Below are 12,000 nucleotides of genomic sequence, written 5' to 3' on the forward strand. Positions count from 1 at the left end.
TGCAACGCCAGCATGAATAAACCCAGAAAATAAAACCCTTTTGTTTCTCTCAAGACCCATTGAAATGTGAATTTCCTTCACCTGTCTTTCACACAGACAGAACAGTGTGGGAATGTTGTGCAAGTGGAAGCACTTGTCTGTAAAACATCCATGTTAGGGAGGAGTCGTGTTTTTCCCAAATAAAATCAGAGTGTGGCACTGGGGAAGATTGTGATTACATTTTGTTATTTGAATAGGCTCCACTCACCTCCGTGGCTTTACTCTCTCCCTCCTTTGGAACAGAGTGGATCTATTATTCGAGTTAAATTATTTCAATTTCATCAATGTGGATTGCCACAGCACTCCTATTTTGCTGAACAACCTCCTTTCTGAAGGAGAACGGCCCTCTGGGAAATAGGGAAGAAGATTTTTACAATGAGGGCGGTAAAACACTGGCACAGGTTGCCCAAAGAGGTGGTGGATGCCCCTGGAAACAATCAAGGATGGGGTTTGGAACAATCTGGTCTAGTGGAAGGTGTTCCTGCCCATGGCAGGGGGTTAGAATGAAATGACCTGCAAGGTCCACTCCAACCCAAACCCTCCAAGGATTCCAGGATTCCATGATTCTGTGAAAGTGACCAACACTCTGAGCCCCGCTAGCACAGGCAGCCCAAAAATGTCACTCAGAGCAAGAGGAAAATTCCATGACTTTGACTTCTAACAAAAACAAAGGCAGGTGCAAACTGGTTGCTTAAAACCGGGCAAAACTTGTATAAAACAGGCGAGGAGCGGAACAATTCATGCAGCAGAGCAGTGACCTGGGGCTGGAACATGGAAGTGTGTGTGTGGAATTGAACCCCACAGTACCCAGGGCCAGGATGGAGTCCTGGAGATCTCTGTTGAACATTAACCTCCACACATGAGCTGGGAATTCAAGGAGCTGCAAGTACCTATCCCAGAGAAATCAAGCTCTCTAAGCAAACAAGAGCTGAGGGGAATTTGCAATTCAATTTTCTTGAATTTTGCCCCAGCAGCCCCTTTCCAAAGGTGATACTGCAAGGAAAATCTGAAATGCTGAGTGGGGTAAACCTTTGCAAACAGCATTTAACTCTGATTTCTCAGTCTTCTGCAAGGCAGGCGTTTTTCTTCTCTTGTTACCTCCTTGGATAACAAACTACCCCCATAACAATTCATAGCAAGCACCATATATGATGTTACATAGGAGGGGTTTGCCTCAGTATGTTCTCAAAAATATTCTTTGAAGTGCAATTTGATAGTTAATGTCTAATAAAAAGTCTAAGAGCTGTGAATTATGCTAAGAATTGTGCTTTTGAGAAATGTTATTTAAAATAGGGTAAATAGGGTAAATTTGGATAGCGGCAAAACTTCATTTTACCATTTGAACTATAAATGTGCCTTCAAAATCCCATAGGCACATGGTTATTTAGGAAGCATGTGCTTATGCTCCATTAAAACCAAGTGCATGTTAAAACATAATTCAAGTATTCTCCTGGCTTTCCTAATTATGGCACAAGTCGTTACTATAGAATCACAGAATGATGGAATGATTTGGGTTGGAAGGGACCTGAAAGATCATCCAGTTCCACCTCCCTGCCATGGACAGGGACACCTTCCACTATCCCAGGTTGCTCCATCTGGAACAACCTGGTTTAATGGAAGGTGGAACATCCCTGGAACTGTTCAAAGTACAGTTGGATGAGGCTTAGAGCCACCTGGGATAGTGAAAAATGTCCCTGCCCATGGCAGGGGGTTGGAACTGCATGGTCTTTAAGGTCCCTTCCAACCCAAACCATTCTGTGATTCCATGTTTCTACCCTTTGGCATCATCCTGCTGAGGGCACAATGAAAATGGGAAAACGAGGGCCAAGGTTGCTTCATCAATGAAAATTTATCAGTGGACATCCTCTAATAGATACACTTGGCTCTTACACACGATATTCCCATGTATCACTCGTCGTTAGAGTGCTTTGTGCCGCCTCACATGGGCTAAATGGGTGCACAGGGCAGGTTTTACCTCTGTTTCTCCAGCAGTCCTCACTGTGCTTGGTGACAGCTACAAAGGTCCTCTACTGAAGAAATATCCTAAACTTTTTAGAGGAGGGAAAGCACAGCAGGGCATTTAATGAATCCTGGTGTGTGAGACATTTGCTGGTGTCACTGAGGGGGCACAGGGGGAGGCCCCTGTACATTTAGGGTTCAGGGATGGTGCCGTGCTGAGGTTTGGGAATCTGGTCAATTATTACCTGCCCTTGGTTGCTGTGATCTCAACTGCTTGTGCCCTCATGTTGCAACCCAGACGCTGAGTCAACATTAAATAGACATTTAAATGACAGCACTGAACACCAGCTGGGAGAATGTACTGTGCTCTGCACCTCTGAGCTAAAGCGGAATTCCTCTGTGGAGGGGAGGGTGATAAGGGGTCCTGATAAGCAGTTTCCTGATCTGTCACACAGCTCTGATGCTGCTGCTTTTCCTGGAAAATACTGAGACTTCTGTGTGGATGGTATCCTGCAGAATAACACAGAAGCCTTGATTTTTAAGAATTATTGTGCAGTTTGATGACAAACTAAAACACCAGAAGTGTCTTCATTAAACAGTGAGCAGGGTCTAAATGCCTCCCTCCGTGCATCATTTAAATGTCTCATCCTGTGGTGTATTGGGTAGGTTCTGTTGACTTTGGCACCATCATCATCATCATCAAAAATAGAATCATGGAGCTCCATTGCTTCTTGTTAGGTAGGAAGCTGCTAATGCTGCAGCCACAAGAATTGGATTCTTATGCATTTGTATCTGTAATCAATCAGGTCAGCATGGCATTGACCTTCCCATGCTTGTTTTCATCTGTAATAGACAACTCCCTCGTGCCTGCTACATCCGAGATCACATTACAGTTTATTGAGCTGCAGCTAATTCAAGTAGCAGAGTGTGAGCAGTGATTCAGCTGAACTCTCCGTGCCAGGATGTGACCATCAAAAACTGATCATCCACAATATTAGAATCCAAACTACTAGAACAGCCCTGGCAGTTTTGGCCTCTGCTAGACCACGGCCAAAAATTCCTGGGCTATTTCAGTGATTAGTCCTGGCTAGGAACTATTCCAGCAGGCAGCCCAATGTGGTCACCTTGGACTGGGAGCCAAGACAGTTGCACAATATGGGTATGGTCAAATGATGCCATTTCAGAACCCAGAGAAAGGCACTGTTATGAGTCCAGAAGCTTTCCAGACTGTATTTGCAACAAATCATTTTACAATTATTCATATTTGTCTGGTTTGGCACCAGGTGCAAATGAGCCTTTAATAAGATGCTTCATCAAGTGTCCCTCTCCCCCCCTCCTCACAGTTCATTTGTCTTGAATTGCTCTGTCCTCCTGCTAGCAATCTTTCTTCTGCCATAAATGCTAAATAACAATAATAAATTATTTGAGATTTAAACAACTGTCTGCTACACAGGTCAGTGTCCTGATTAAAGCTTGGAGTTGCACAAAGTTTCCTCACCATTCCTGTCTCTGCTTGGGTGCCATTGTCCTCAAGAGAAATCACAGTGATTACAGACATTTAAATCCTGCATTGTGAGTCAACCACTGCAGATCTTCACCTGGACAGATGACACACAGTGAGGGATAACACTAAAAGAAAATATACCACTAATCTAACAAAGAAGTGTGTCCATTCAGTTATAAAAGATGGCTTGAAATATATCATATCGTATCACAGGATGGTTTGGGTTGGAAGGACCTAAAAGAACATCTAGTTCCAAGCCCCTGCCGTGAGCTGGGACACCTTCCACTAAACCAGGTTGCTCCAAGTCCTGTCCAGCCTGGCCTTGGACACTTCTAAAGAACAGAGAAAACCAGCCACCTGGAGGAGTCACTTAAAATAATTAATTAGATAATTCAATTTACTCAGTTACCTCATTTCCAGCCCTCTGGAAAGCAGCCCACACCTTCCAAGGTCAATATCACAGACAAAACCCAGTTGTGCAAGCCATGATGTCATCAAGCACATCACCAATTTCCAGCGAGCCAATCAGGGCATTGTGTAATGCAGGGGCTGGAGCTGGGGGTGGAATTTGCTTTCTCCCACCCAACGGGCCACATCTGCTGGAGATGGGAAGAGAAGTGGCAGTGCCTGGTTCTTCACTTGCTCCTACATCACCTAATTGTTTGCTTCCCATGTTCTAGTTTAAATTTCAATTAATTATTTTTTGTGAAACTTTTTTTCCCTTCAATTAGTTTTTCCTGAACCTACCCCCTTTGTGGATGGAAAGCCCTTTTTAGATGACTGTGTTATTTCTTAGGAGTCATAGAGACAGGACTCTGAGCATTTCCTTGATATCTGATGTCCTTTAAGTATCTCCTTGAGATAAGCATGAGGGTGGTGAGGCCCTGGCACAGGTTGCCCAGAGAAGTTGTAGCTGCCCCATCCCTGGAAGTGTCCAAGGACAGGTTGGACAGGGCTTGGAGCAATCTGGGATAGTGGAAGGTGACCCTGCCCATGGCAGCAGATTGCTGGATTAAGGTCCCTTCCAACCCAAACCATTCTGGGGATTGTGTGTTCCATCAGATGAGCCTCTGGGAGCACCATCTGCTCTCTGCCTCTCTCCTTTCATTTCATCTCTTTTATTTTATCTCTCCACCCGTGGACTTTGTTTCCCCACCACACTGGTCCCCGTGCTGGGGGATGAGGATTTCTCCAACCTCAGCTGGGAGCAGGACTGACATTGCAGCACCTGCACAGTCCAGCATGGAAGAATCCCTCAAAAGAACAGGGAAATCAAAGAGTTGTTAATTTTTGATCTCCCTTCTTCACAGATATGTTGACAAGGCATGAACCAACCCGACTCTCCCTGCTGAAGTTTACAAAATGTTCAAGATGATTTTCAGTGACCCCCAAGCCCCCTCTGGTAGAGGTCTCACAGAGCCACACAGAGCCAATAGCTCCTGCTCCCCTGTGCATGACTTTCCTGGGAAACCACGTCCTGAACAGCAGCACCTCACCCCCCTCCTTCAAGGATGGGATTCCTCCTGGGTAATGAGCCAGACACTTCTAGGAAACTGACCTTTGGAAAGGCCAAGTCTTCCTAGCAGCATTAAGGGCTGCATTTCCCAAGAGGCATCTGTACAATTTTCACTCCCACACCTTTGCTGGGGGTATAAAACAGAATTTAACCCACCCTTTACCCCCATCTCCAGCTCTCCAGAGGGGCAATGAGGTTGGGCTTTTGGGTGTGGGTGCAAAAGTCCTTTCCAGACCAAACCATTCTGTGATTCTGAGGCATCAAAGGTGTCTGGCCACATCCACACTGTTAAATTCCTTCACCCTCCAGAACAAGGTGTCTGGATTAAAACAATACACAGGGGGTGGTTCCTAGCCTGTGCCAGCCCCTGTGGGTTGGTACCAGTTGGCCTGGGCCCAAACTGGGCCAGTTTAGCTGATATTACAGAGCCAGCTCCTGTACCTCTGTCCCTACACCTTTCACTGCCAACACAGGCATGATGCTGCTCCAGGACATTTTGTTATGGATGTTCTCACAGGAGAGGGTAGATAGAGCCTTTCCTTCCCTCCTTCCCCTCCACTCACTCCTCCTGCCCCAGGACACTCAGCAGTTCCGCTGGTACGTTATTTGGACCAAAGCTGTTGCAATCAAACCACAAATAAGTGAAATCTCTGGCTTTTACCCTAAAAACTAATTGGCCTTTCAGATTACAACAGTTCTGTATTTAATCAGCCATTTCTCCTGTGTAAAGGACATAGGTCTTGTGCAGTGATTTAGTTGCAAGAACAGTTTTAAGTACAGAAATATGATTTAAGATCTCAGAAGCATAAAAATGGAAGGGAAGAAGGGAGGGAGGAAGGGAGGGAGGAAGGGAGGGAGGGAGGGAGGAAGGGAGGGAGGGAGGGAGGGAGGGAGGAAGGAAGGAAGGAAGGAAGGAAGGAAGGAAGGAAGGAAGGAAGGAAGGAAGGAAGGAAGGAAGGAAGGAAGGAAGGAAGGAAGGAAGGCTGGCTCTTGGATCAAATCCCATTTGCAGACAGCTCCTGGTCTTACATATGGGACAAAATCCCAGGGAAAAGTTCCAGCAAAGCAAAGAAATTTGGTTGATTTTCCATGCTCAAAAGACTAAGAGCTGTATTATTTCTCTATCAACTTTGGGAGATGGGGAATGATGTGCTGAGCTTGGCCATCTGCTCCAGCCTTGTCTTGCCCTTCTCTTTCTTGGGAAAAATTCCCATGACTTTTCAGAGCAAACATAAGGCATAAGAAGCATCTAACACATTTCTGGGGCTTTGAAAAGCTAATGGATGGTGATAGAGCAGGGAATGCAATTAGAAGGATGGGTACCTACAAACTGATGAGCTCTGCCTTGTATTCATTTAGACATTTACTCATTTAAAAAATCTACTTTTGATTGCATCTCGCTGCCAGCGCTGGTGTCTGCTCACAAGGGTGCTCCCTGTGCTTTGTCCAGGTTTTTTTGGAATTTGTTCTGATATTCACCCAGTTCCTAAGGCAACAACCTGAAAATCACATCCTGGGTCTGCACCTGGCAAAACAGCTGAAAAAGAGCAAAAAGAATTTATGAGAAATTAATTATGGATTAAGGTCTGTAATCTGATGACACAAAGAAGTTTGACGACTTTCAGGCTTGGAGATTGCAACAGAGATAGAGATAAGAAATTGCTTTGAGCCCTTTTTATTGTTGTTTTGCCCTGAAAAAAATCCAAGGAAATATTTCTGTCTTGAAGGTTTTTGGTTGATAATCCATCTCATACTGGTTTATGGCCTGATTTTAAAGATTTCAGTGTACAAGCTGAAAGCCCTTCTGCCTCCTGATTGCAGAGAAAGATAAATATCAACCACACACTGTCAACAAGATGTACATTGGGAAAGAAACTACCCAGTGTCACAACCTGGGTTATTTTCCCTTAAATCTATTACCCCAGTGTACTTCTGTCATATAGTTTCCCACTTGCTCTTATGAAGTTCCCTGCTGTTGGTGTGGCTTTTAAGTACCTGAAATAAAATTAAAAACATAGATATTTCACTTTTTGGAGGTTTTTTTGCCCATGCCATTGCTGAAGATAGTTATAAAAATTCATCCCCACATGGAAGACTGGGGCACCCCATGGGCAATCACAGCCCTGGCACCCCCATCCTGCTCCACATTAAGGCAGGAGTGAGACATAGATGTAAGCAGGGAAAGGGATGAGAGCACCAGGGGCAGGCTTGGCCAGAGACAATGAGAGACACAAAGTCTGTTAGAATCACAGAATCATTGAATTATTTCGGTTGGAAAAGAGCTCCCAGACCACTGAGCCCAACCTGTGACCAATCCCCACCTTGTCACCAGCCCAGAGCAGTGAGTGCCACGTCCTGTAGTTCCATGGACACCTCCAGGGATGGGGACTCCACCACCTCCCTGGGCAGCCCCTTCCAATGCCTGAGCACCCTTTCCATGAAGAAATTCCTCCCGATGTCCAAATGTTAATAGACTCCTCCATCACTTCTCCAGCAGCCACTTCATCAGTGATTCAAGTACTGAGGGAATAAAGAGGCTGAAGACCTTTTATTGGCATGGAATGAGCCTCCCTTCACAAACAGGAGGACCTGCAGGTTGCCCAGAGAGGGTGTGGTGTCTCCCTCACTGGAGACATTCCAGAACTGTCTGGACACAATCCTGTGGAATGTCTTCTAGATGAGCCTGCTTGAGCAGGGAGGTTGGGCCAGATGACCTCCAGTGGTGCCTTCCAACCTTATCCATTCTGTGCTTCTGTGGTCTTTATCCTTAGGAAGGTCCAGCAGATCAAAAATAACCTTTCCTTGGTCAGTAACAGGGAGACATAAACTTGTCTTCAACTCGGACGCTGAGACTTGAGCCAACAGGGTGGAGAGAAATGAAATTAAAACTTCAGCTTCCAAAACAGGCATGGGATCATTCTAGAAGGAAGCCTGGTAACATGAGAGTGGCACAGTTGCTTACACAGACAGAAAAAAACCCAAACCCTTGCTGCCTGACAAAACACAGTTCAAGTTTCCACAGAAAAACATTTTCACGAGACACAAAAAGTCCAGAGTTGGACCCAATCTGTCACTCTGTGAAGGAGTCCCAGCTTCATGTTTCACATCTTCCTCTGGTCAGGCTACTTCTATGTCAAAATTCAGAGTAAACTACTTTGTGTCACAGACCTCAATAGGGCTGATCACCATTCCCTGAGAGCTGGATTTTCATTGGAAAATAAAGTTATATATGAAAGAGCATTTATTACAGGGATTTACAGCAATATGGAATATTTTAGGCCTTTCTCCCTCACGTTTCCCCATTTGATATGGCCTCAAAGATTTCCTTGTTTATGCAAGACAGAGTGTTTTAACTGGAAACATTTGGAGAGTCTCAAGACTATGAAGTAATCTTGGTTATTAAGTAACTTAAGACAGCTTTCCTTGAATGGGAGACATCAAGTTCTACTCTGAAGAGTCCCTTTGATTAAATCTCATCACCAGGCAGCTCTTCACAGAATTATCAAATGGTTTGGGTTGGAAGGGGACCTTGAACAACCTCTCATTCCAACCCTCCTGTCATGGACAGGGACACCTTCTATAGATTGTGACTCAAATCTGTCCTGCTTTAAAAAAAAAAAAAGGCTTTTAAAATTCTTAAAACTTCAGCCCATTGAGAAGTCAGGATAGTTGTAAACTCAGCATTTTTTATGAAATGTAAAACTGTTCCCATTGCCTACAGTGAAAATATTTCTGATGAGAAATCTACCAGAATCATGTTTCTTACCAGATATCCTGTCAAGAGAGTGCCAGTTGTCCCAACAACAGCATCTTGAAAATTGTATTACTGGGGCTTTCTCATCTGTGGAAGATTTGCAAAAGGAAACACCTGAGTTTCTTTCCATTCTGAGAAGCCAAAGGGACAGAAAATCACATTATGGAGACAGAGCCAAAGCTAAGGACATTTGACTTCATGATTTTTGAGGTCTTTTCCAACCTTGATGATTCTGTGACATTGAAAGCAGTGAGGCAGCGACATCTTGAGGAAATCCCACTCAACCCTTTGCTGGCACTCCAGGAGTTACGGGATAAGGGATCTTAGGCCTTTGCCTTCCATTGTCTTATCTCAGGATGTCTCCTGCTTATATATTCTAAAATTCACCTTTAAGGAGCCCTTAAAAGAGTTCAACTACTTTTTATGAACTATTACTCATATAAGTCATATAAGATCATTCCTACAGATTCAAGCCCCGTTTTTTTCCAGCGCTCCATCCCCTCTGTCTATCTCACCATGGGGAATCAGGAAGAGATGAAGCAGAGAATTAAATATCCTGATGACTTGTCCTGATGGCTCAGTTTAGGCTCCCCACAGCCAAGTGTTTCGTCAGAATCAACAAAAAAAAACCCCTGACCTAGTGAAGCAAGTTCAGTGAGAGCCACCAAGGTGGTGGGGGATTTGGATATGGGGGATGCGAGGAGAGGTGGAGAGAAATTGGGATTATTCAGTCTAAGGAAGAACATACAAAGGGATTTTATCCCCCTGTTGTAGTGAAAGTTTCTCTGGACTGAGGCCCAGAGGGAAGCCAAAGCACAAGGGTTGAATTAAAACCTTTGGATAGGCTGAGATACATGAAGCCACACCAAAGTGAAATAGAAATATGGATTTTTAACTTTTAGTAGAAATATATGCTAAGTGCCTTAAACATTAAACAGCTGCAGCAGAGACCTTAAACACAGTTCTTACTGCAGCAATGTTGCCTTTTCACAGAATTTCTTTACTTTAGACAAAATATAGATAGAACTATACTGTTCACATTTTTTAGATAGAGTGTTCACATAAACAATAAGAGCTGATAGAAACTGTACACACAAAGCTGTGTAATACCTGTGTAGCACTTGTGTAAGGCTTAGGACTGTTAGAATTAGACCAGGATAGGCTAAGAAAAGGAAAACTAGAATTGTGTGTTAATCTTATTGGTCAATTAGCAAATATAATCCACACTTCTCTAAGAAAAAATATATGGAGCATATAGAATTAGAAGAAGAAGCTGTTTTCTGCCTGCTGTTTGCTGTTGCTGCTGGGCCTTATTGTGTGACCCCCTTGAACTCTGCCTTCAAGAAAGCTGTGAGACAATGAAATAAAGAACTTAGCAGAACAGCAATCTCCTCTGCTCTCTTACCCTGGTCCGAGAAGGAAGAGTATGCCATCAAAAGCTCAACATCCCCCCTAACAGGTCCTTGCACTTCCAAATGAGGGTTAGGATCAGAATTGATACCCAGACACGAAGCCACATCTGGAGTATCCACTAATCCTGTCAGCTTTGCAAACATAGGATAAGAGTAGGCTGAGGTTATCCAGACACTTTGAACCCTCATCCGTCAAGGAAAGATCACTCTGCCATGGCTCATCCACTGCCCTTCAGCAGGGATTTGGGGTACAGAGTTACAGAGTGGGAGGGCAAAAGGAAAATGTCCAGGAGATGCCCATCTCACATCCCCCAGAGGGGGCATCCTGACCCCGGTGTGATTTGAACACACAGCCTTCTGATCTGGAGTCAGACGCGCTGCCATTGCGCCACGAGGTCAGGGATGGGGGGTCCTCTGCCCAAATGTCATCCCGGAATGTGGGGCATTCTTTGAGGGAATGGGAATTTTGTTTCACCTGACAGAGGAGTGGCACCAACAGGATTTGCCTGTTGCCTTGCTAAGCAAAGAGGGCTCTAAATGAGATACTTCAGAGGAAGAAGGCCAAAAACTACCACTGCCCAGAGCAGCCCTGCAGAGCCCCTCCCAGGGGAAACAGGCTCCTGGATGTGGTGTCTCCAGAGGGGCAGGAGAGGTGGTGGCCCAGCCCCTCCCTAGGGACAGAGGCCCCATTGACCTGGAAGATGCATGGATGTCAAGACCAAGATTGACAGGTCACAGGTCACGGCCAAAGAGCAGGACAAAGCAGGGAGGTGTGGTGGGTGCCTGCTGCACTTTGCCTTGGGAGGAAGCTGAAGGGAGTGAAGACTTTCTCTGAAAAGTGGAAGAAGCTTCACAACTGCAGGCTCAGTCACTCCTGGGGGACCTGGACTTATGTCCATGTGATATTTCCCTGGAAGGCCAGCGTGGGATGGCACAGTCAGTCCAGGGGACTTCTGGAGTGATTAGGGACAATGAATCAGTGTAAGATAATGGAAATAGGGAGAGGTTCCTGAGGAACAACATGAGAAGAAAAGACTTTTTTTTCAAAAAGAGACTAAAAAAGAAGAGTCTGGTCCATCCCACCTCAAAACCCACAAGAAGACTATGAAAGGAATGTTCCTGAAATGAAGGACGAATATGATGATGACTGGAGACAGGGACCATGGACTTCCCAAGGGCAGAACACTCTGGGACAATACAATTTCTTCCTTTATGGCCAAATGGACACTGAGAAACACAATTTCTCTTGACTTTGGTTTCACCTCTGACAGGGTCTCCCAGACGTGTCCCTGCAGCAGGACACACACACAGAGCAGCTGAGCTTGATCCAAAGGCAAAGCAAAGGGCCAGGATGAGGCACTGAGGGGGTTGGGGTCAGTGTTGGCAGCCCAGGTGACCCTTCACTGCTTGATGCCCATCTGGCTGTGGTTTGGGGTCTCTGTGGTGGGTGCACAGGATGTTCCCCAGAAGGAAGGACACGGGCAGCCCGACAGGAACAGGGCAATAGTGAGGGGACAGGGCCAGTGGCGCAATGGACAACGCGCCTGACTACGGATCAGGAGATTGCAGGTTCGACTCCTGCCTGGCTCAACACTTTTAGCCCAGGGAAATTCCTCCTGCTCCCTTTGTGAGCACCTTCCTTCTCCTGCCCAGCATCCATCCTCCCTCGAGCTCCCGATGTCCTGTCCCAACACTCCAAAAGGGATGGAGCTGGGGCCCACACCAGAGCCGGGGGCACCACAGCAAATCCCACAGTGGAACACAGGTGCCTCCTGAACTGCTGTCCTGCAGCCAGGACGGAGCCAGCACTCCCAGC

At 45.6% G+C, this 12,000-nt stretch overlaps 2 non-coding genes across 2 annotated transcripts; one reads left to right on the forward strand and one right to left on the reverse strand.

Annotated features, from left to right (window-relative positions):
* Nucleotides 1-10,510: 10,510 nt before the first annotated feature.
* TRNAW-CCA (transfer RNA tryptophan (anticodon CCA)) lies at nucleotides 10,511-10,582 on the reverse strand. The gene has a single exon. It is a non-coding gene; the product is annotated as a tRNA-Trp (tRNA).
* Nucleotides 10,583-11,701: 1,119 nt separating this feature from the next.
* Nucleotides 11,702-11,774, forward strand: TRNAR-ACG (transfer RNA arginine (anticodon ACG)). Its single transcript has one exon. It is a non-coding gene; the product is annotated as a tRNA-Arg (tRNA).
* Nucleotides 11,775-12,000: the final 226 nt, after the last annotated feature.

The sequence above is a fragment of the Aphelocoma coerulescens genome, chromosome 3 (genome assembly GCF_041296385.1).
Source record: "Aphelocoma coerulescens isolate FSJ_1873_10779 chromosome 3, UR_Acoe_1.0, whole genome shotgun sequence".
Lineage (NCBI taxonomy): Eukaryota > Metazoa > Chordata > Aves > Passeriformes > Corvidae > Aphelocoma > Aphelocoma coerulescens.